This window comes from Chelonoidis abingdonii, chromosome 8 (genome assembly GCF_003597395.2).
Source record: "Chelonoidis abingdonii isolate Lonesome George chromosome 8, CheloAbing_2.0, whole genome shotgun sequence".
NCBI classification, from domain to species: domain Eukaryota; kingdom Metazoa; phylum Chordata; order Testudines; family Testudinidae; genus Chelonoidis; species Chelonoidis abingdonii.
Window position 1 is genome coordinate 38,467,799 of NC_133776.1, and position 22,099 is coordinate 38,489,897.

General features: G+C 40.5%; 1 protein-coding gene across 2 annotated transcripts in view; it reads right to left on the reverse strand.

The window, feature by feature from the left end:
- ACSL3 (acyl-CoA synthetase long chain family member 3) overlaps positions 1-22,099 on the reverse strand; it is a 113,198-nt gene that overhangs the window by 90,511 nt on the left and 588 nt on the right. The window lies entirely within an intron of this gene.

A 22,099-nucleotide genomic window follows, 5' to 3' on the forward strand; every position in this document is an offset into this window, starting at 1 on the left:
TAATTGAATTTGAATTTCCACCCAGATAGAGTTTAATGAAAACAATAAGCAAAAAAATTAATCTAGTAAATATAATAAAAAATGTAGACGTTAAGAATCTAAATAAATCCAAGTTAAGCTATATAACTGCTTAAATAAATGGAGAAAGATATAGCGTATCCTCCTGGTTACCAAAAAGAAACAACAAATTTAGTGTAAAGGCTACATTTAATTATAAATGTAGCCTTTACAATGTTTTAATGGTTACCAACCAACAAGAATCAATCTTTCTTCAGGAAAATACCTAAAAAGGAAACCAGATTGCCAGCACTTAAAATTAAAAAGGTCGTAGAGCAGTTTTTAAACTAAGGGCTGGGGGAAGGCTGACAGGTGCGGAAGAGCACGTGGTTCAGACAGAAGCATTCCTAAGCGGAGGATCTATTAATGGAGATTCTCTATGCCCTAGTAAGGAGGAGGGGATGGAAAATGATAAAATACAGGTAGAATCTGATCTGAAACAGTCAAATGAGGGAGAGTCCCATTCGATTACATCATGACAGCTAAAAAGGGACAAGTTTGTAAAGGGCTTATATACCAATGCTAGAAGTCTAAATAATAAGAAGCATGAACTAGAGTGCCTCATATTAAATGAGGATATTGATATAATAGGCACCACAGAAATTTGATGGAATGAGGATAATCAACAGGATACAGTAATACCAGGGAACAAAATATATCAGAAGGACAGAACAGGTCATGCTGGTGGGGGAGTGGCACTATATGTGAAGGAAACGCATAGAATCAAATGAAGTAAAAATCTTAAATGAACCAAACTGTACCACAGAATCTCTATGGATAGTAATTCCGTGCTCTAATAAGAAGAATAGAGCAGTAGGGATACATTACTGGCCATATGACCAGGATGGTGACAGTGACTGTGAAATGCGCAGAGAGATTGAAGAGGCTATTAAATTAAAAAAACCTCAATAATAATGGGGGATTTCAACTATCCCCATATTGACTGGGTACATATCACCTAAAGATGGGATGCAGAGATAAAGTTTCTTGATACCTTAAATGACTGCTTCTTGGAGCAGCTGGACCTGGAACAAACAAGAGGAGAGGCAATTCTTGATTTAGTCCTGAATGGAGCACAGGATCTGGTCCAAGAAGTGAATATAGTTGGACCGTTTGGTAAAAGTGACTATAATATAATTAAATTTAACATCCCTGTGGCAGGGAAAACACCACAGCAGCCCATCACTGTAGCATTTAATTTCAGAAAGGGAAGTCCATAAAATGAGGAGGGTAGTTAAAAAGAGATTAAAAGTGCCAAAAGTGAAATCTCATGCAGGATGCATGGAAACTTTTTAAAGACACCATAATAGAGGCTCAACTTAAATGTATACCACAAATTAAAAAACATAATAAGAGAATCAAAAAAGTGCCACCATGGCTAAACAAAGTAAAAGAAGCAGTGAGAGGCAAAAAGGTATCCTTTAAAAAGTGGAAGTTAAATCCTAGTGAGGGAAACAGAAAGGAGCAGAAACTCTGGCAAATGAAGTGTAAAAATATAATTCAAAAAAGAATTTGAAGAACTAGCCAAAGACTCAAAAAGTAATAGCAAAAATATGTTTAAGTACATCAGAAGCAGGAAGCCTGCTAAACAACCAGTGGGGTCACTGGACAATCAAGATGCTAAAGGAGCACTCAAGGATGATAAGGCCAGTGCAGAGAAACGAAATGAATTCTCTGCAACGGTCTTCATGGTGGAGGATGTGAGGGAGATTTCCAAACCTGAGCCATTCTTTTTAGGTGACAAATCTGAGGAACTGTCCTAGATTGAGGTGTCAGAGGAGGTTTTGGAAAAAACTGATAAATTAAACAGTAATAAGTCAACAGGACCGGATGGTATTCACCCAAGAGTTCTGAAGGAACTCAAATGTGAAACTGCAGAACTACCAGTTATAGTCTGTAACCTATCATTTAAATCGGCTTCTGTACCAAATGACTGGAAGATAGCTAACATGATGCCGATTTTTTAAAAGGGTTCCGGAGGTGATCCCTACAATTACAAGGCGGTAAACCTGACTTCAGTACCAGGCAAACTGGTTGAAACTACAGTAAAGAACAATATTGTCAGACATATAGTTGATCATAATTTGTTGGGGAAGAGTCAACATGGTTTTAGTAAAGAGAAATCATGCCTCACCAATCTACTAGAATTCTTTGAGGGGCTCAACACACACATGGACAAGGACGATCCAGTGGATATAGCGTACTTAGATTTTCAGAATGTCTTTGACAAGGTCCCTCATCAAAGGCTCTTAAGCAAAGTAAGCTGTCATGGTATAACAGGGAAGGTCCTCTCATGGGTTAGTAACTGGTTAAAAGACAGAAAACAAAAGGTAGATCTAAATGGTTAGTTTTCAGAACACAGAGAGGTAAAAGTGGCGTCCCCCAGGGGTCTGTACTGGGACCAATCCTATTCAACATATTCATAAATGATCTGGGAAAAGGGGTAAACAGTTAGATGGCAAATTTTGCAGATGATAAAAAACTGCTCAACATAGTTAAAGCCCAGGCAGACTGTGAAGAGCTACAAAAGGATCTCTCAAAACTGGGTGAATGGGCAACAAAATGGCAGATGAAATTTAATGTTGATAAATGCAAAGTAATGTAGATTGGAAAACATAATCCTAACTATACATATAAAATGATGGGGACTAAATTAGCTGTTACCACTCAAGAAAGAGATCTTGGAGTCATTGTGGATAGTTCTCTGAAAACATCCACTCAATGTCCAGGGGCAGTCAAAAAAGCAAACAGAATGTTGGGAATCATTAAGAAAGGGATAGATAGTAGGACAGAAAATATCATGTTGCCTCTACATAAATCGATGGTAAGCCCACATCTTGACTACTGCGTGCAGATGTGGTTGCTCAATCTCAAAAAAAGGTATATTGGAATTGGAAAGGGTTCAGGAAAGGGCAACAAAAATTATTAGGGGTATGGAACGGCTTACATATGAATAAGACTGGTACTTTTCAGCTTGGAAAAGAGACAACTATGGGGGGGATATGATTGAGGTCTATAAAATCATGACCGGCGTAGAGAAAGTAAATAAGGAATTGCTACTTACCCCTTCTCATAATATAAGAACTAGGGGTCACCAAATGAAATTAATAGGCAGCAGGTTTAAAAACAAAGTATTTCTTCACACAATGCACAGTTAACCTCTGGGAACTCTTTGCCAGAGGATGTTGTGAAGGCCAAGACTATAACAGGATTCAAAAAAGAACTAGATAAATTCATGGGGGATAGGTCCATCAGTGGCTATTAGCCAGGATGGACAGGGATGGTTTCCCTAGCCTAAGTTTGCCAGAAGCTGGGAATGAGCGACAGGAAATGAATCACTTGATGATTATCTGTTCTGTTAATTCCTTCTGGGGCCCCTGGCACTGGCCACTGTCGGAAGACAGGATACTGGGCTAGATAGACCTTTGGTCTGACCCAGTGTGGCCGTTCTTATGTTAAAAGTACAAATTCAAAACATAATTCAATTTGATGATTTAAAGTAAAGTTTCCTGCTTGGTGATTTAAATCACTTTGATTTATATCAATCTACCCTGTTGGGAAGTGAGATTAAACTAAACCACACAAAGGCACTCTTAGTGCAGTGTAAGGTCTGGTCTACAATACAGATAGGTCGACGTAAGTTGCCTTGAGTTGACCTAACTATGGAAGTGTCTATACTTAAATTTTGCTCCCGCTCACATAACTGCCCTGCTATGCCGACTTAATACTCTACTTCCAAGAGCAGCGTAGAGTCAAGGTCGACATAGTACAATTCATACAAGCGCTCCTGGTGAGGACAAGCACTGCTGACAAAAGGAGCAAAGTGTAGACACACACAAGTGGCAGTAATTTACTGAGGCAGTAATTTAATTTTGTGGTGTATGCATGGCCTTTAAGTTAGTGTGGAATAACTACTGCGTTTTAAATTCACATTCTAGTTTCTTTTGCAAAAGCTTTCCCATGTAGACAAGTCTTGTTTCTCTCTCTCTCTCTCTCTCTCCACACACACACACAGCAAAAGTGGTAGAGGTTACTTTACCTAGAAGGCTGAAACAACAACCACAAAATGTCCCCATCCCACTACAGTAACTCCCCAGTGCAGAGTCAAGTTACTTAAGCCTGGTCTACACTAGGGGGGGGCGTCGATGTAAGATATGCAACTTCAGCTACGAGAATACCATAGCTGAAGTCAACATATCTTATTTCGACTTACCTCCCATCCTCATGGCGCGGGATCAATGGCAGCGGCTCCCCCGTAGACTCCGCTACCGCCACTCGCTCTGGTGGAGTTCTGGAGTCAACGGAGAGTGCATTCGGGGATCGATATATCGTGTCTTAACGAGACGCGATACATCGATCCCCACTAAATCGATCGCTACTCGCCAATACAGCGGGTAGTCTGGACATACCCTCTGACTGTGCACTTAAACAGTGTTCACTCACTCACTCACTCATCAAGTGGAAGCACAGGTCAGATCAAACTGTGTTCAGCAACATTTCAGAAATGACAGTTAGACCGGCACCTGTTACTGACAGCCACTGACTGCAATGGGTAAATATCCTCAGGTAGGCAAAGATTCTGTCAGCCAACTAAGGCTACATCTACACTGCAACCTGGGATGTAATATTCAGTTCATGTGGAAATATCCGCACTAGCTTTAATCCAGCTAGCTTGCTCAAAATAGTAGTAAGGACACAATAGCATAGAAGGCAGTCCCGTAGATGCTTACATGGCTAGATAACATTGAAACCTATGCCACCACATCCTCAGTGCTTTTCTTTACCAAACTAACTAGATTAAAGATACCATAGATAAGTATGCACAATCTGAAAATTATACTCTGGTTGCAGTGTAGACCATACTGCAATGCTACATTTGGAAGGTGTTCCTCCAAACTAAAAAGGCTAGAAACCTTTGATCATTTAAAAAAAAAGTTCAATTTTGCAGAAATTAGTAAACAAGCTCCCTAATACCGAGCTCTTATCTACTGTTGAAAATCACTATATTTCAAAGCATTTTACTAAGGAGGTCAGTACCATTATCCCCATTTTACACAAAGGGGGTGTGACCTGCCCAAGGTCACCCAGCAATGGCATAGCCAGGAACAGAACCAAGGTCTCTCAAGTCCTACGACAAAGTAGGCCATACTACCTCCTAGACAAGAAAAATGTATTATTCACTGTCATTGGGTAGGTGGGTTTATCAAGCCTTACTAATTCATGCCCCCCACCCTTCCTATTAAAAATAGTTATTAAAACACTTTGAACAAGAGAGAAAATAGTATTTACAAGTAACTGAAAAGTACAAAAAAGTAAAACAAAATTCAACAGGATAACAGACTCATGAAAATCACACAATTCTAGCATGTTTAATGATCTATACCTTGAAGGCATGGGGAACATGTTCTATTACTTGGGCTAAAGTTGTATATCAATATTGAGATGCTAAATTTGATATGCAAATTCAAATCCTGAAAAACAGATTCATGGTCAACATGAAACACCATTTTGAGTCAGAGGGAACCTCGCTATTTGAGAAATTATTGGTTACATTGTATGTTATTTCTCTTTTCTTTTTTTTCTGGTAATATCTCAGAATTCTAACTCCCAATGTCCTTGACATACAGAAGGTCAAGGTACATTGTGGTACTGAAATACTAACACAAATAATATAGTGCACAAAGTCTCTATTATTGCATAAATAAAGTGAGGTGGCAGGAAAGTACTTTATGATATAATATCAGAATATGGATGTGTAAAGTATTAGGAGATTATGAATCATTGTGATTAATGAAACATATGGAAGCAAATTAAAACTAGAAGACACTCCCTTCCCCCCAAAAATTTAAAAAAAAAAAAAGAAATTATAGGAAAGAGTTCTGGGGGAAAACCACCCCAGGGCTTTGAGCCACACTGCAGAGGGAAAGACAGCTAAAAAATGAATACATACTCTCTGAAAACTATGAAGATAAGAATTATGGAGATTTTATTATCATCATCATATTCTAAGAGTCTCCTTACAAGTACTTCCACTGGGTGGCAGACTCTGCTTTCACATGAATGGAGAGGGGGGGGAACAACAATTGTTTAAAGAACTTTTCTGTTATACAACTTATTATTTGATCAGTTCTCCAAACTTTCTCTCCCATTTTTTTCTAGAAGCCCCAAGATAAAGGAAGCAGTCCTACAGGGAGATTTGAAAACATATGGTCAAAATAGTGAAATGGGAACAAACAAAACAAACATGTGGGTGAAGGGAATGGGTCAATACAGAAATTGATTTAAAATTTATCAGCAAAACATTTACTTAAGTCTTGAAAAGCAAAGACTAGAAGACTGAAAAAAATTCAGCAACATATATTAGTCCTGAAGGATCTGAAAGGATAGGTACACAGCTTATTAAAATCTTGGGTGCAGCTTTGAGGGGTTTGTTCTTTTTTCAGTGAACATATTTAAATATTACAAACTTTCTTTAAATGCATTTAAAGAGAATTTCCACTTATTTTAGACAAACTATGACTCATTTTTAAGAATAAAAACTAAATTCTTTAAATTCTGTATTTTAAAAATAGCCCACTCACCCACTTCAAAATCTTGCATTCCCAAGCGTGCCAGTAAGTTTGGGAAATCTGTAGATCTTGCCATCCACTTTGTAACATTTTTTAACACAGCAAGAAATAGAAGTTTCAGGTATTTTCATTGCACATATTTTAAAAACAAAAGCAAACCAACTAATTTTAAAATTTTTGCTCTGGCAGGTTTAATCATACATAAGGCTGCAAGTCTGTCACGGAGGTCATGGATTCTGTGACTTTTGTAACGGCTGGTGCTGGCTCAGGCTGCCAGCAGCAGCAGTTTGGGTGTGTGGGAGGGAGCTCAGGGCTAGGGGCAGGAGGGGGGAGGGGCATTTACCTCAGGGCGGGGGGCTCCCCAGCTCCCACTGGCATCGCCCCCGAGCAACTCCTACGTCGCAGAGGGGGTCTCCGCGCTGCACACTGCCCACCCCCACAGCTCCCATTGGCTGCGGTTCCTAGACAATGGGAGCTGCGGTAGCCAGCACTTGTGGCAAGAGCAGCGAAGCCCCTGCCCTGGCTCCTTCCTCAGCCACCTAAGGGCTGCAGGGACACAGAACCAGGTAGGAAGCCCTTGCCAACCCCACCAACCCCCTTTCCCCCAGCACCACCAGGGGTCCCGGGCCGTGCACCGCAGCCCAGCCCTCCCTCTCCCCCAGTATCAGCAGTGGTCCCAGGCCACCTCCCCCAGCACCTCCGGATTCCCCCACCATCACCCTCCTGCAGAGCACCTATGGCCCCCTGCCCAAGTTTTAGTCAGGGCAGGTATTTTTAGTGAAAGTCATGGACAGGTCACCGGCCCGTGAATTTTTGTTTACAGCCTGTGACCTGTCCACGACTTTTACAAAAATACCTGTGACTAAAATGTAGCCTTAATCATACATTACCTAAGAACTCTATAAGAATGAGCAGCAGCAACTGCAAAGAAACCGAGCTGGATGGATAAAGTGCTTTAATGTACTTGAGATAAGACATCAAGGATATTTTCCATAAGGTTTGCAGAGAACAGCCTCACCAGAATGCATATAGGAAAAACAATGACAAGATGAATGACTAACTGAGGAGGAATTTCACAACCAGTTTTGAAAGGAATTAGGACATCCATAGCACTATCACCCCCATTTTGTTGAAAATCTCATCTGAAGGAATCGAAGGTGTGAGCTGGGAGTTCTCTCATGAGAAACATGGAAGATTGCCACAAGGCACTCCTCAACCCATCTAGTGGTCCGGCTGGGTGGAATGGAAAAATTCTTCCTTCCCATTGAGTCAGGTAGCCAAGAGGACACTTCCACCCTTCACAAGAACTAGAGAAGTAGTATTCAGGTAGTTTTTCTCCTAAAAGGTAAACAGAAATAATTTGTGGTGTCATAACCCTAGCAAGACTGGGGAGCTGAGTCTTATCCAGACACATGAAAATGCAACATTCTTGTGTGCTTGTGATAATCTGTGTTATCTGGTGCTACAGATTACAATCTGCTCACAAAGTCTGTTTTCTCCAATTTACATCAGTATCTGTATTACACTGCAGTCATTTATGAAGACTAACCTCTACAGTAACCAATACCAGTCCTCCACAATTAACTTCTGAGTAACCTATTTTTAGAAAAATATTTTTCAATCTGTCCTCTATACTAGCTCTCATTTACAATATATAAATTAGCTGTATCACAATGCACCAAAAATGACGTCCCTGTCCCCCTGAAAATAGAAAATCTGCTAATTTTTCAGATACGTTATATCTCTGAAGATACTTGGCTGATTTGCTTCAATCTTAAAAAAATGCATTTGTGGAATGATGCAAAGCATTTGAATTTGCATGCCAAAATATGTTTTTGTTTATAATAACCTTAATATACTGTGTGCATAGTGAAGTGTTAAAAGTAGGGTTTAGGCCAGAATATTTTCTAACAGACTTAACTATGGAATCATAATTGTTACTTACAACCCCCTACACTCAGGGCCACACTCTAGCACATGGGGCACACGCACACCAAAAGCAGAATACATGCAAACACCACATCTCAAACTCCACATACTAAACTATTAATTAGGAATTTCACAAGAACTCCTAAGGCAAGGCTGGGGACTTCTCTAGCATAATTGTAGATCTACAACCATGTCCCCAACCCTGTTCTCAGCACTGGCAGTGTCAGCATTTCCATCAGGCTGATCCAAAAGGCCCCAGTTCCCAAGCTGGACTCTCTGGAAGGTTCCCTCAAGACTGTCATATTAACCAGTTTCAACGACCCCAATACACTAAGCTCTAGCGACTGTGCTCATTCTTTATTCTGAAACAGTGCAAACAGGAGCAGCAGCTCAGATTCTAGTCTGGTGGGCTCTTTCACAGAAAGGCAGTTTACATGGTAATGTTAAAATAGTCCTCTTGTCTGCTCTGGAAATCTACAGATGACCAAAGGAGGGAGGGAAGTGGGGGGGGAACAGGAACAAACCTTTTAAAATATTTTAGACTTTCTTATACTTCATGAAAAAGCAAAGAAAAAAATTGTCCCCACTACCTCTTTGCAGACCACACATGCGTGTTTGGAAAGGGCCAATCAAAGAAGATAATGCTTACTGTCTATAACTGCTGGTGGTGGGAGAAAGAAAGAATGAGAAATGTCCAACTATTTTTAAAAGATAATCTAAATGGAATACAATGTTGTTCACTAACAAGATAACAGGAAGATGAGGTTTCTGGCAGAATGAAGGAGCCCAGTTTTTCTATAAAGTAAAAATATTCACTTTAGAACAAAGCGTCTGCTAACATAACATTAAGAGTAAAACATTAAAGTCAGGAAACAAAATGTAAGGTTCTTAAAGATGCATTACTTTGCTGTGTTAACACTTCTTATTTATTTTACGAGATATAGTTAACATTTAAAAAAGTACATTCAGATCCAGCGTCTGGAAACTGAAGTAGACTAATTCAGATTAGAAATATGGCATACATGTTTAACAGTGAGAATAATTAACCACTGACGCTGTGAATACTCTGTCCCTTGACATCTTTAAATCAAGACTGGAAATCTTCTTAAAAGATATGCTATTATTCAAACAGAAGTTATAGGCCAGATGCAAACACTGGGCATGGTTCTTTGGCCTGCAATAAGCAGGAGATTAGATCATCATAATAGCCCCATCTGGACTTTAAAAAAAAAAAAAAAATCTATGAATCTATTAAGCTAGAATGTTAAATACATATAATGTGCAACATGTAATATTGTTTAATTTTTATAAGGTTTTCATAAGAAAGAAAACCCCAGTCTAACTTCATTCAGGACCAATATGTAAGGTTATAAATAAAATATCTACTTCAAGTCTGTTCACAGCCCTCTTAGAGTCGTCAGTATTGTAGGATCCACAATAGCTATGGATGCAAAAAAAAAAAAAAAAAGGTCTCTTCTACTCCTCACTAGTATACTGCTCCATCCTGTCACACTCTGATCTGACTATGGTGATCTATAATGAAAGCTGGCTGTGAATTTTTTGACAAACCATTTTGTCAAAATGCAGATTCACCAAAACCAAAACTTTTCACAAGAACTGATCAGTTTTGAAAAAACTTCAGTCAATAAGTTTTCTTACGTCCACGATCGAATTTCTGGTCAAAATAAGAGCCGCGCAACCCCCACTCTGGCCTCCAGAATAGCGAATAGCCCAGTGGTTAGGCCACTTACATGGATATGGGAAACCCAGATTCAAATCCCTTGGAATCAGTCAGAGCAAGGACTTGACCCTAGGTCTCCCACATCCCACTTGATTGCCCTAATCACTATTGGGCTATTATTCCATAGAAGGGAAACGAGGTGGGGAAGCCTCTTTGTGGTTTTTCATAACAAAAATGTCAAAAAGTGAAACCTTCATCCCAATTCAGAACACGAAAATTTTGAAATGTCAAACATTTTTACGTGATGGAAAAACCATTTCCCACCCAGCTCTGTTTGTTACCTCAATTTGACTACTGCATCCCTATGTATGCTGTGTTTAAATCACTTAACTTAAAAAGGCTCTAGCTGATACCAGAGAAAGCAGCCACCTACTTAGCAAGGAATCCGAAATCATATCAGACTAATACTCCACCCCCTATCATTTAACGGTTCCCTGTTGAACAGCACATATTCAGTGTTCCAGCTCTGCTCTTAAAAGTCTTCCACAATAAGGACCCAAGCTTTAAACAGACAACCTCAATTTCCATGAGCATGACTGCCTTCAGCAGTTACACTTATTAGAATGGGGGTTCTCAAACTGGGGGTCAGGACCCTTCAGGGGTTCATGAGGTTAATACATGAGGGGGGTGCGAGCTGTCAGCCTCCACCCCAAACCCCACTTTGCTGCCAGCATTTATAATGGTGTTAAATATATAAACAAGTGCTTTTAATTTATTAGGTGGGGTCGCACTCAGAGACTTGCTATGTGGAAGGGGTCACCAGTAAAATAGTTTGAGAACCACTGTACTAGAACAATGACACATTAACTCACAAGACAAAACTTTCAAGGTAGCAGGCCCACAAACATGGAACTCACTTCCAGAACACAGACTGATCACAAGATATCACTGCCTTCAAAACAAAGCTTCTCTCTGCAACACACACATACCCCAATCCAATTTTCCAAATATCTTCTCCCTCAGAATAGCAAGCGAGGCAGTGTGGTCTAATGGATAGGGCACTGATCCAGGAGTCAAGAGAAATGGGTCCTATATCCAGCTCTGATGCTAACCTATTGTGTTTTCTTGAGCAAGTCACTTGGCTGCTCCTTATCTATTTCCCCTTCTGAAGATATGCATTACTCCTTTAAGGGACAGGGTGGAGCCTACAGCTAAGTAGAACCTAGGGTGTAATCAAGGAGGCCCTGTCCCAACCTAGGGCTGGGTTACATAAACAGGAAGAGGGAAGGAAAGGACATGCAAGCTGCAGTGTATTCTCTCTGTCTCTAGACAAGCGTAATCAGAGTATGTCTACACAGGGATAAACGACCAACAGCACGGCTGCAGCTGGCCTAAGTCAGCTGACTTAGGCTCATGGGATTTGGGCTATGGGGCTAAAAATTGCTGTATAGACCATTTGGGCTCAGGCTGGAGCCTGTGCTCTGGGACCCTCAATTCTTGGAGGACCAGTCACGGATTTTTTATCCCTGTGTAGACATATCCTTGAGGTATGTCTACACTATAAACTTAAGTGGACCTATGTTAGGTCAACTTACTACAGTGGTTTGTGTCCACACTGCCCTTTTTCTGTCATTGTTGCATGTCCTCACCAGGAGTCCTTCCATCAATTTAAGAGGGGCAGTGTGCGGTGTTGAGAGCCAGGACTTTCAGCTCCGTGTGCAGCTCCCCACTGGAAGCCTGACTTGCCCCCACACACACACTTTGGCTCCCCGTTGGGAACGGGGCAGCCAACCAGACTGGGAATGGAGCTCCAGCCAGGCACAGTTGTGCTTCCGGAGGGGAGCAGGGAGCCAAGAGCCGGGGCCGGAGGGGGGAGCCAGGCTCCTGGCAGGGAGATCCACACCCAGAGCCTAGTCAGCTGCAATGCTCCCAGTGGGGAGCAGGGAACTGAGAGCCTGGGTGGCAGCCCAACTGGAAGGAGGGAGCCTGAGCCGGGAGCCTGCGTGGCAGCCCAGCTTGGAGTGGAGACCAGCCTGGGTGGGAGCCAGCTTTTTTGTCAATTTCATGGCTCCAGTTTGATAAGAATGACCACCAATAGATGTAAGTAATGCAGTGTCTACCCTGCATTGCCCTAACTACACAGGTATAAGTCCCAAACCTCTTGTGGAGGGGAAATTATTATGTCAGTCTAGTAGGGCACTTACATTGGCAGGAGCAAGGCTGTAGTGTGTACACTGACATAATTAGGTCAATATAAGGCCTCAGAGACTTGGTGTTACAGATTTTAAGTTTCGGTCCTGATGTGGGGACCTTATGAACCATCCACTGTAATTCCTCCTGTCCTGAAGCCTTATTAAAAAGGGAATATGCTGTTTTGTTAATGTGTATTGACTTCTCTTTGCCCAGACTATTAAATTGAACATATTGCTGCCAATCATGGGAAATTAAAATGGTGCACACCTGTCAGGGTGGATAAAAATCGTATTTTTTTTTATTTATATCAGATTATTTTGATAAAATGCTTTTTGAGGGAAAAACCTATCTAAAGATAGTTTTAATTAAGATACATTATAGCTCAAAAAGATCTCACGTCATGGAATAGGGATTATAAATTCTAATTCTACAGTATGAGACAATATATTCATGTAATGCTTACGAAAAGTTTTGTAAGAGAGTCCCAATAGTTCATGGATTAGGGACCCAATCTTATGTGACTCCAGGGGCTTCTGTATAGATTATTTAGGTTAATATTTCTATCTACCCAATGGGAAGTGCTCAGTCTAGAAGATACCATCAGAGATGCTTAGTTTTGCAGTTCTCAAACTGTAGATTTGTGTCTCCAGAGATAACGTGCTTGTTAACAGCAAAAATGTTTTAACATAAATAAATAAATATACAGATGTGAGAAATAACAGACCTCAAGCCTATTGTCCCTCTTCAAATTTGTGTGCACAGAGTCAATCTCTTTCCTCTCTCTAGAAGTGCAAAGTTTCTAAAAGTTCAATGAACAGAAGATTGTTGGGGGTAGAATAGATCTTGACAAGGATAAGAAGTCTGGTCAAAAATGTGAGAAGGCAGGGACAGGCAGTAAAAACAAAAGTGAAACTGTTTGAGCAGCATATTCCAGAAGTCTTGAGGTCTTTCTAAGTGTAGACTTCATTGATTTGAGATCTACCATACTGTTCTCTTACTAGAAGGGGAAACCTATAATGGCAGCAGGCCGTAAAAGAGACCCAGTTTGGGAATATTTTAACGAAGTTCCTCTACCTGTGGGTAAGACAGGCATGTGTGCAAAGAGTGCAACAAAGAAATGCAAGGCCTGGTTGCCCGAATGAAACATCATGAAAAGTGTTTCTTCTCAGGAGGAAGCTGCATTGAAGATGATGAAAGAAACATGTCTGAACATGCAGGATCTTCAGGTTGGTAAACTTTTTTTATTTCATACTTCTTTCTTAAGGACTGTCTGTCTTCCTTCTGGACTATTCTTTAATTCTCAAGTTTGAGAAAAAAAATAGTTGTTACTATCATTTTAGATGCAGTTGTGATGAAAAATAAAATAGCTGAAATAGGCAGATCTTCCTTTTACAATTTCACCTTTAAAGTAGTACTGACTGTCAGTGAATGCAATGAGTAATACTAAATGAGCAGTATGGTAATAATAATTAAATACCTTATATACTCGTTCATAAGCCGACTATTTTTGGTAAAAATGTGATGCATCAAAGAGCGGGGGTCGGCTTATAAATGGGTCTACACCAAAATTTGATGATTTTAAACTCTATAGAATCATTGAATTGAATATCTAATACATTGTCATTTTGTTTACCTGGAGCGTCTGCAGGCACGGAGCCCCTCAGCTCCCAGTGTCTGCAGTTTGCACTAGGAGATGAGGGACTCCGTGCCTGCAGACACTCCAGGTAAACAAAACGTCCAGGCCCGCTAGCGGTTTACCCTAATGGGCCAGGAGCCAAAGTCTGTCAACTCCTGAAATATAGGGTCGGCTTATGAAAAGGTCATACAGTTTTTGTTATTTTTACCTAACCATCTCGGGGGGTTGGCTTATAAATGAACAGGCTAATGAATGAGCATATATGGTAACTGCATTGACATATTTTGTTTAGGAGAATCCATCCTCAACATACAGGATTCTGAAGACTATCAACCTTCAAGATCGCCATTATTTTCTATAGTTTCAGAGTTATCTGTCAGTGATAATGTTTCTGCCACATCACCTATACCACATAGCCACAGCATATCACCCGTAGCAAAAAGAAAAAAAAATCTCCATCATCCAGAAACAACCATAGATAAATTTGTGATAAGATTCAGCAGATTACAAAAATAGGTAATTGATGAAAAAACTTCCCGGGTTGTTTATGCAACAAACTCTCCTTTCCATATGACTGAGAACCCACACTTCATTAACATGGTTCAGTCAATAAGACCAAGATACAGTCCACCCAACAGAGCAGATGTCGCAAACAAATTGCTGGATAAAGTGTATGAAAGAGAAATTGAGCAGTGTGCAAAAGGTCTAGACTCTAGAGGGTAAAATTGTAACCTGAGTCTTGATAGGTGAAGCAATGTCCACAATGATCCTGTTGTATGTGCTTGTGTACAAAAGAAGAAGGGAATGTCTTCCTTACAGAAACAATTTATATATCAGGAAGTGCACACACAGCAGAATACTTACAAGAAGTAGCTATAACAAACTGAAAAAAAAAATCAAATGTCTAGTATGCAGCTTGGTCACAGATGATGCCGCAAATGTATCCAAGATAAGAAGATGTTATTTAGAAGAGAGTCCCAAGCTAATAACATATGGGTGCAGTGCTCGTACCAGAAATAATAGCTAATGTGTTGAAATTGCAAAATACTTCTGTAACAACCACTTCGCAGCAGCTGCTCCAAAAAAAGTGGGAAGAACCAAGCTAACTCTTCCACAAGACGTGTGATGGAATCAGCAGTGGACTGTTCTGAACACTATAACAAGAACTAGCCTAATCTGATGACAGTTCGTGAACAAAATCGTGAAAAAATAGATGGCACTATCACAGCCAAAGTTCTCAATGCTGGGCTTAAGAGAAATGTTGAACACATGTCAAGTAACCTGAAGCCTATTTCTGTAGCCTGGAACAAAATGCAGGGAAATAGCTGTTTGATTCCTGATGCTGTTGAAATTTGGAAAGAACTGAGTGAGATCTTAAAAAGAGAACTATGCAATGACAGAGTTAAATTACAAGCATTAAAAAAAACGAATGAGACAAGCACTATTGCCAGCTCATTTTCTTGCAAATATTCTCAATACTCAGTACCAGGGTCAAAGCTTAACTGCTGAAGAAGAAGAGTTGGCTATGACATGGAAAGCCAGCAACCATGCCTCCATAATGCCAACTATAATAAACTTCAGAGCTAAGAGTGAACCATTCAAGAAATACATGTTTTAAAGAAAGTCACACCAGTGAACTGGTGGAAGTCAATTAAGCACTTGGATTCAGAGACTGTTGAAGTGATAATCTCACTTTTAATAGAAGTAGCTTCTTCTGGCAGTGTGGAAAGAATATTTTCTTCCTTTGGACTAATTCATTCCAAACTGAGAAATCGTTTGGGACCTGAAAAAGCAGGAAATCTTGTTTTTCTTTTCCAGATTATGAACAAACAGGAAAATGAAGGTGAAGACAACTGAGTTAGCTGCAGAAGCCAATATTTTAAGTTTCTCATATTGACCTGGCTGACGTAAGTCGAATTAATTTTTGTTTTGTTTTTGTTTTTTTAAATATTTCATTTCACTATTTTAGTTAAAAACAATTTTAACAAAAACAAACCTGATTTTAAAAAACTTGAATGTTTAACTAAATTCAAAAATTCATATGCTTGTTTTGTTAAAATATTATATGTTTGCTAAATTCAGATACTAACATTGTATGTTTAGTTTAAATAAAACAAATTTAAAGTGTCTGCTGGTGATGTCTCCTCCTAATACAGCATGGCAAGAAAATCCTCCAAATATTAATGATTAACCTGTTGAATTGGAGATAGTTCACCTCCCAATGACTTCATAAATATCTGCTTCAATTACCGTTGGTAAATGAAATAACCAATCATTCATTTTCTGATATAGCTGAAAAACTAATCTGAAAAGTTTTCAAATAAATCATTTAAAAAATGCATAGTGTGTACACTCTAAAAATGAAACCTACATCTATCTCTGAGTTGTGGAGAATATGTATGAAGGTTATAATAACCAACAAGAATGCACTTTTATGTAGAAATCCATGATTAAATTGAGTCTTCTTGACTAGTGACTTAAATCATGATTTAAATCCATTTGATTTAAATCAAATCCACCTTGACACCTGCAGCACCACACCAAGGATTGCCCACACCTTCACCCCTCCATACTTGTTGTCTACCATGTCTATTTGATGGTAAGCTCTTTGGGACAGGGATTGTCTTACTTTTTTTTTTGGTAGTGCTTAGCCCAACAATGCACTGATCTCAGTTGTGGTCTCTAGGCACTACTGCAATACAACTACACAAAAACATGGTTAAGTTTAAGTGAAACAAGCAGCAATTAACTACAATGATTTTCTAGACCCTGTTTGAAGCTGTATAACTTGTAAATTCAAAATTCATCAATTCATTGTGATGGCCTCCTGTGCCTCTTCATGTAAAGGAGTCAGTTTGTCCCACAACAAGATATTTTACTGAACTATTATAGCTTGGTAATTAACTATGTTCATATGGAGGATAGCTGAGGAGCATGACTTCATCCCCTACATAGCTTGCACTTTGTCTCTTCCTTCTATGGGACTAAGCAAGGGAAATCAGCCTAACTTGACCTACTATGGGCTGCAGATTCAGTACAAAAACCAGGAACAGGATCTGTATAAAAGTACTTTAATCCTTTTTTTAGAGCATTGGGTAGAAATAGTCAGCACTTTTGGAAGGTGGACTGAAGGCTAGTTTCAAAATATATTTGTTGAGAGAGTGGTTTTCCCTTTCTCAATTGCTTGAACTGGACGATGTTGAAAAGTCAGTGAGATTTTTCAAATCCCAACAATTTCAGGTTCAAAGTTGCCAAGTCTCTCTCAGAGACCTTGTATTTTTCAAGGAATTTGGTATGTACGCATCTTTGAGGAAGGCACTGACTTGCACAGTTGTGGTTTTGCTTGCTTTTAACCAACCAATCAGGACGGATGCAGATCCACGTCACAGGTTGTGGCTCTAGACATTTGTCAGAGCTCTTGAGCTTCAGCATGTGTGATGGAGCCAAATACAGCCAGAAGTAATAGGGTGAATAGCACAGTCTCGTAATGGAGTCATTAAGATTAAGCTCAAGTTGGCATTCTGTGGCTCTATGTGAGGCTAAAAGAGATCCACACACAAAAGCACAGATCCTTAGTATTACCCCTCTAAGTCAGAGCAAGCAGTCATACACTGATCCACTAAGTATACCTCTACCCCGCTATAACATGACCCGATATAACACTGGTTCACATATAGCACAGTAGCAGCAGGGCTCGCTGGCGATTTAAAGGGCCTGGGGCTCTGGCTGCTGCAGGGAGCCCCGAGCCCTTTCAATCACCACTGGAGCCCTGTCACCGCTACCCTGGGGCTGCGGCAGCGGGGCTCTGCCGGTGATTTAAAGGGCCTGGGGCTCCCCGCAGCAGGAGCCCGGGCTCTTTAAATCACCTCTGCAGCCCTGCCACCCCTACGCTGATATAACAGCATTTCACCTATAACACGGTAGGAATTTTTGGCTCCTCACAACTGCGTTATACCAGGGTAGAGGTGTATAGTACCTTCACATAAGGGGCAAGACTTGAGGCCCTGGAGCTTAACTTCAATCATTCCAACAGGCACAAATCATAGCAGAACAATCAAGGCTCAGTGAAGTTACCAAAAAAGCATCTGGGCCAAGCATCTAAACTGCACTAATTGCCCTAAAAGGAACTGGAAAACAAAAGAGCAGTTCAATACCCACCCATCCCCTCCCAAGAAGAGGGACCTACAGGAGTAGCAACAGACAATAGTGAGTACTTGCTTACTTTGCCAGCAGCAATAAGAAGGAATTACGTGGCAGTTGGTACTGTGGCTCCTTCTAAACCCCCAGGTACTGGATGTGAGGATAAATGCAGGGTGTGCATGCAGCTGCAGTGGAAACCACCATCCAAAAAGTTTTAAACCGATGTTTAGATTATCAGCTACCATACTGTTTTAGGGGTCTATGCACCATGGCCAGAACACACATTCTAGAACCTAACACTCTTTAATGAGGATGTAACACTGACAATTAAAAAAACTAATTGAAGGGAAAGCCTATATTAAACTAAAACAGATCATTAGTTTCCACAGCTACCATGGCCATCAAGTTAAAAGAAGATGTCAGAGCATGCAGAAACGCAAACTTTGTCACAACCTTCAAATTTTTGTAGTGTTGTCTGCAAGTGCAGAGACTGATTTTAAGGCCCCAGTCCTATACTAATAACTGTGTGAGCGAGCCCCGTGCGCATGCAAAGCCCCTTTTGACTCTCACTGAAGCCTCTCAGTGCATGATCAAAGAGTGAAAAAAGTTCAGACCAATAAATCAAATCATTAAAAGCAAACGAAAAGCTCCCTGTTTTCTAAGTCTGGAAGTGTAGCACCACCTTTATGGAATTATCTGAAATCATATTTTAGCTATTTCAACCTGGTATATTTCCCATCATCTATATATTTTTCAACTTTATAAAAGAGCTACCTCACAGAATTTAATTAGCGTTGAATTAAATAACAGATGACCACTAGAAATACAGTAATACGTAATTTTAAAGTGCTGATGAAAAATCATTTTTAGTACATTTTATGGGTGTCACATAGTTGTACTTGTACACAGAAAGGCACAACAAGACTGGAGAATGTCTACAAATTTCCTTTCCCTTACCTAAAGGTAAAGAAATAGCAAAATTGAAAATTTTACCCATCTAATTTACTTAAACTTTTTGTTTTCTACATTTTTTCAATTTGGGCAATGTAAATAGTCTATCTGGTTTCTCTTTTTATACACTGAGTTTCACTCCTTGTTCTCATGCACTAGTACAATGCTGCAATGTTTACATTAGCAACTGGTTGAGAATATTTATTTGTTAAAAAGTTACACTGGAATGCGAAATCATACAGTTAGGTGTTTGGGGATTGTTTTGTTTTTATCATTGTTGTTTTAAATACACATTCTAAATGCTGGACCAAATTTGGCCTGTCTCTTTTAAGTTTCTGAATCTCTCTTCTCCAGTCAATTGCTCTCCTTCTCCTACCCCACAAAAACAGAAAAAACAAGATGTACCATCAGACAGGGCATATTCAGGACAGAAGAAAAACCTTCTGCTTCATGTCCGTCTTTTTATGTGTCATTAACACCAAACACTTTCCTTGAAATAAGCTACATTATATTTACCACTCTCACTGTGTAGGGAGACACAGCACCAGTACAATCACCCCTGAAATCCTCTCAGCCTAGACAAAAAAAAGTCTACTCACCTCAAATACAGGTTTCAAAAGAACTAGAGCACCACAATAGACATGACTGAGCATCCCCATCCCTTCTCACTACTTCTATTTCAAGGCTTCTGTGTGTAATAAGAAGTTTTAAAAAAAAATTCTCAGGGATTGTCTACACTTACGGTGCAGCTGCGCTGCTGTAGCACTTCGAGAAGACACTACCTACACGGAGAGTACGTCTACACTACCTGCGGATAGCGATCAGTTTATTGGGGATCGATATATTGCGTCTCATCTGTCGACTCCAGAACTCCACCAGAGCGAGCGGTGGTAGCGGAGTCAACAGGAGGAGCCGCGGCCATCGATCCTGCGCCATGAGGACGGGACGTAAGTCGAAATAAGATACTTCAACTTCAGCTATGCTATTCATGTAGCTGAAGTTGCATATCTTACATCAACCCCGCCCTCTAGTACAGACCAGGCCTGAGAGGAGAGCTCATAAGTACTTCATCTCCCTGAGAAGCAATAGCTACGTCAACAGGAGAAGCCCTCCCACTAACATAGTGCTGTCTACACTGGGGGTTAGGTCAGCAGATATACCTACAGAAACTGGTAGTGTAGACCAGTGGTTCTCAACCACAGGTACGTATACCCCTGGGGGTACACAGAGGTCTTCCAGGAGGTATATCAACTCATCTAGATATTTGCCTAGTTTTACATCAGGCTACATAAAAAGCACTAGCGAAATCAGTACAAACTAAATTTCATACAGACAAGGGCTTGTTTATACTGCTCCATATATTATATATCAAAATAAGTACAATATTTATATTCTAATTGGTTTATTATATGGTAAAAATGAGAAAGTAAGCAATTTTTCAATACCAGTGTAGGTAGGCAGTTTTCTGTTTGCAATGAAACTTCTGAGTTTCACTGCAAAGTCATTGGCAAGTGTAGACATTCCCTCAGTTTTTTCAAGTATAGACATGCTCTTGGTCTTCATCAGTGGCTCTCAACCTTTCCCAACTACTGTATCCATTTCAGGAGTCTGATTTGTCTTGTGTACCCATAAGTTTCACCTCACTTAAAAACCAGTTGCTTACAAAATCAGACAAAAAAAGTGAGAACACAAACCAGCGTTTTTCTTTTACCGATTCCTTATCACTGGTGAAACTGCCAGTGGAAAAACTCTGCAAGTGCAGACACAGTCCAAGTCTCCCTCTTGCAACACCATTTCAGTGCCACTGGTCTTGACCATGTTGGGAGACCTCATGTAGCTGGGATTGAGGCTTACTCTGAGGGTAAGGGTATTTCTACACTATAGCACTGCACCTGTGCAGCTGTAGCACAGATAATTGCTACATCAACGGAAAGAGTATTTTTGTCCATGTCCACCTCTCTAAAAGGCAGTAACTAGGTCAACAGAAGAATTCCCCTGTTGACCTAGCTGCATCTACAGCTGTGGTTAGGTCAATTTAACTATGTTGCACAGGGCACAAAGTTTTTCACAGCCCTGAGTGCTGCAACTGTCAATCCAATTTTTAGGTGTAAACAAGGCCTAAGTTATTGTCCCTTTAAAGAGTTACACATGTCATTAGACCAATTCCATGTGGGAAGCAGTATCTGTAGCTTCATTCCCTGAGACTGTTATTTTGCATTGGAGAATCAGGGAAGGAAACTGAAGGGATAACTTGGAATTTACAGCAAGCAGCTCCTAAGGCAAAAGGAAGCCATTCATGAGGGATAACTCAGGGAGGGATAACTCAGTGGTTTGAGCATTGGCCTGCTAAACTCAGGCTTGTGAGTCCCATCCTTGAGTGGGCCACTTAGGGATCTGGGGCAAAAAAAATCAGTACTTGGTCCTGCTAGTGAACGCAGGGGGTTGGACTCAATGATCTTTTGAGGTCCCTTCCAGTTCTAGGAGATGGATATATCTCCAATTATTATTATTATTATTTATTATTATGATCCCAGCTCCCTAACTCAATCCCAAATTCCTATTTACTTGCCCTTCATTGAAGCTGCAGCCCAATTTTAACAACTTCCCACATTCAACCATCCTCAACATTCCCATCCAGCCATTTCCGTTTCCTGCCATCGACCCCACACCTTACCCACCACATGGGCCACACACACTTCTTCTCCCAGCCCATCCTCACTCCCCACCCCCTCGAGCCCTCCCACAGCCTCCCACCAACCCTTTCCTACCCCTACCAACCTCATTCCCCACTTCTTTGAACCCCAGCTAACCTAAACCCTCAACCAGCCCCTGATCCACCTTCCTCACCTGCACCAACCTCACTCAACTCCCCACCCCAATGACCTCCCACATCCGCCAAACACACCCCTGCAGCCCCCTCCACACCCACCATCCTCATTCCCC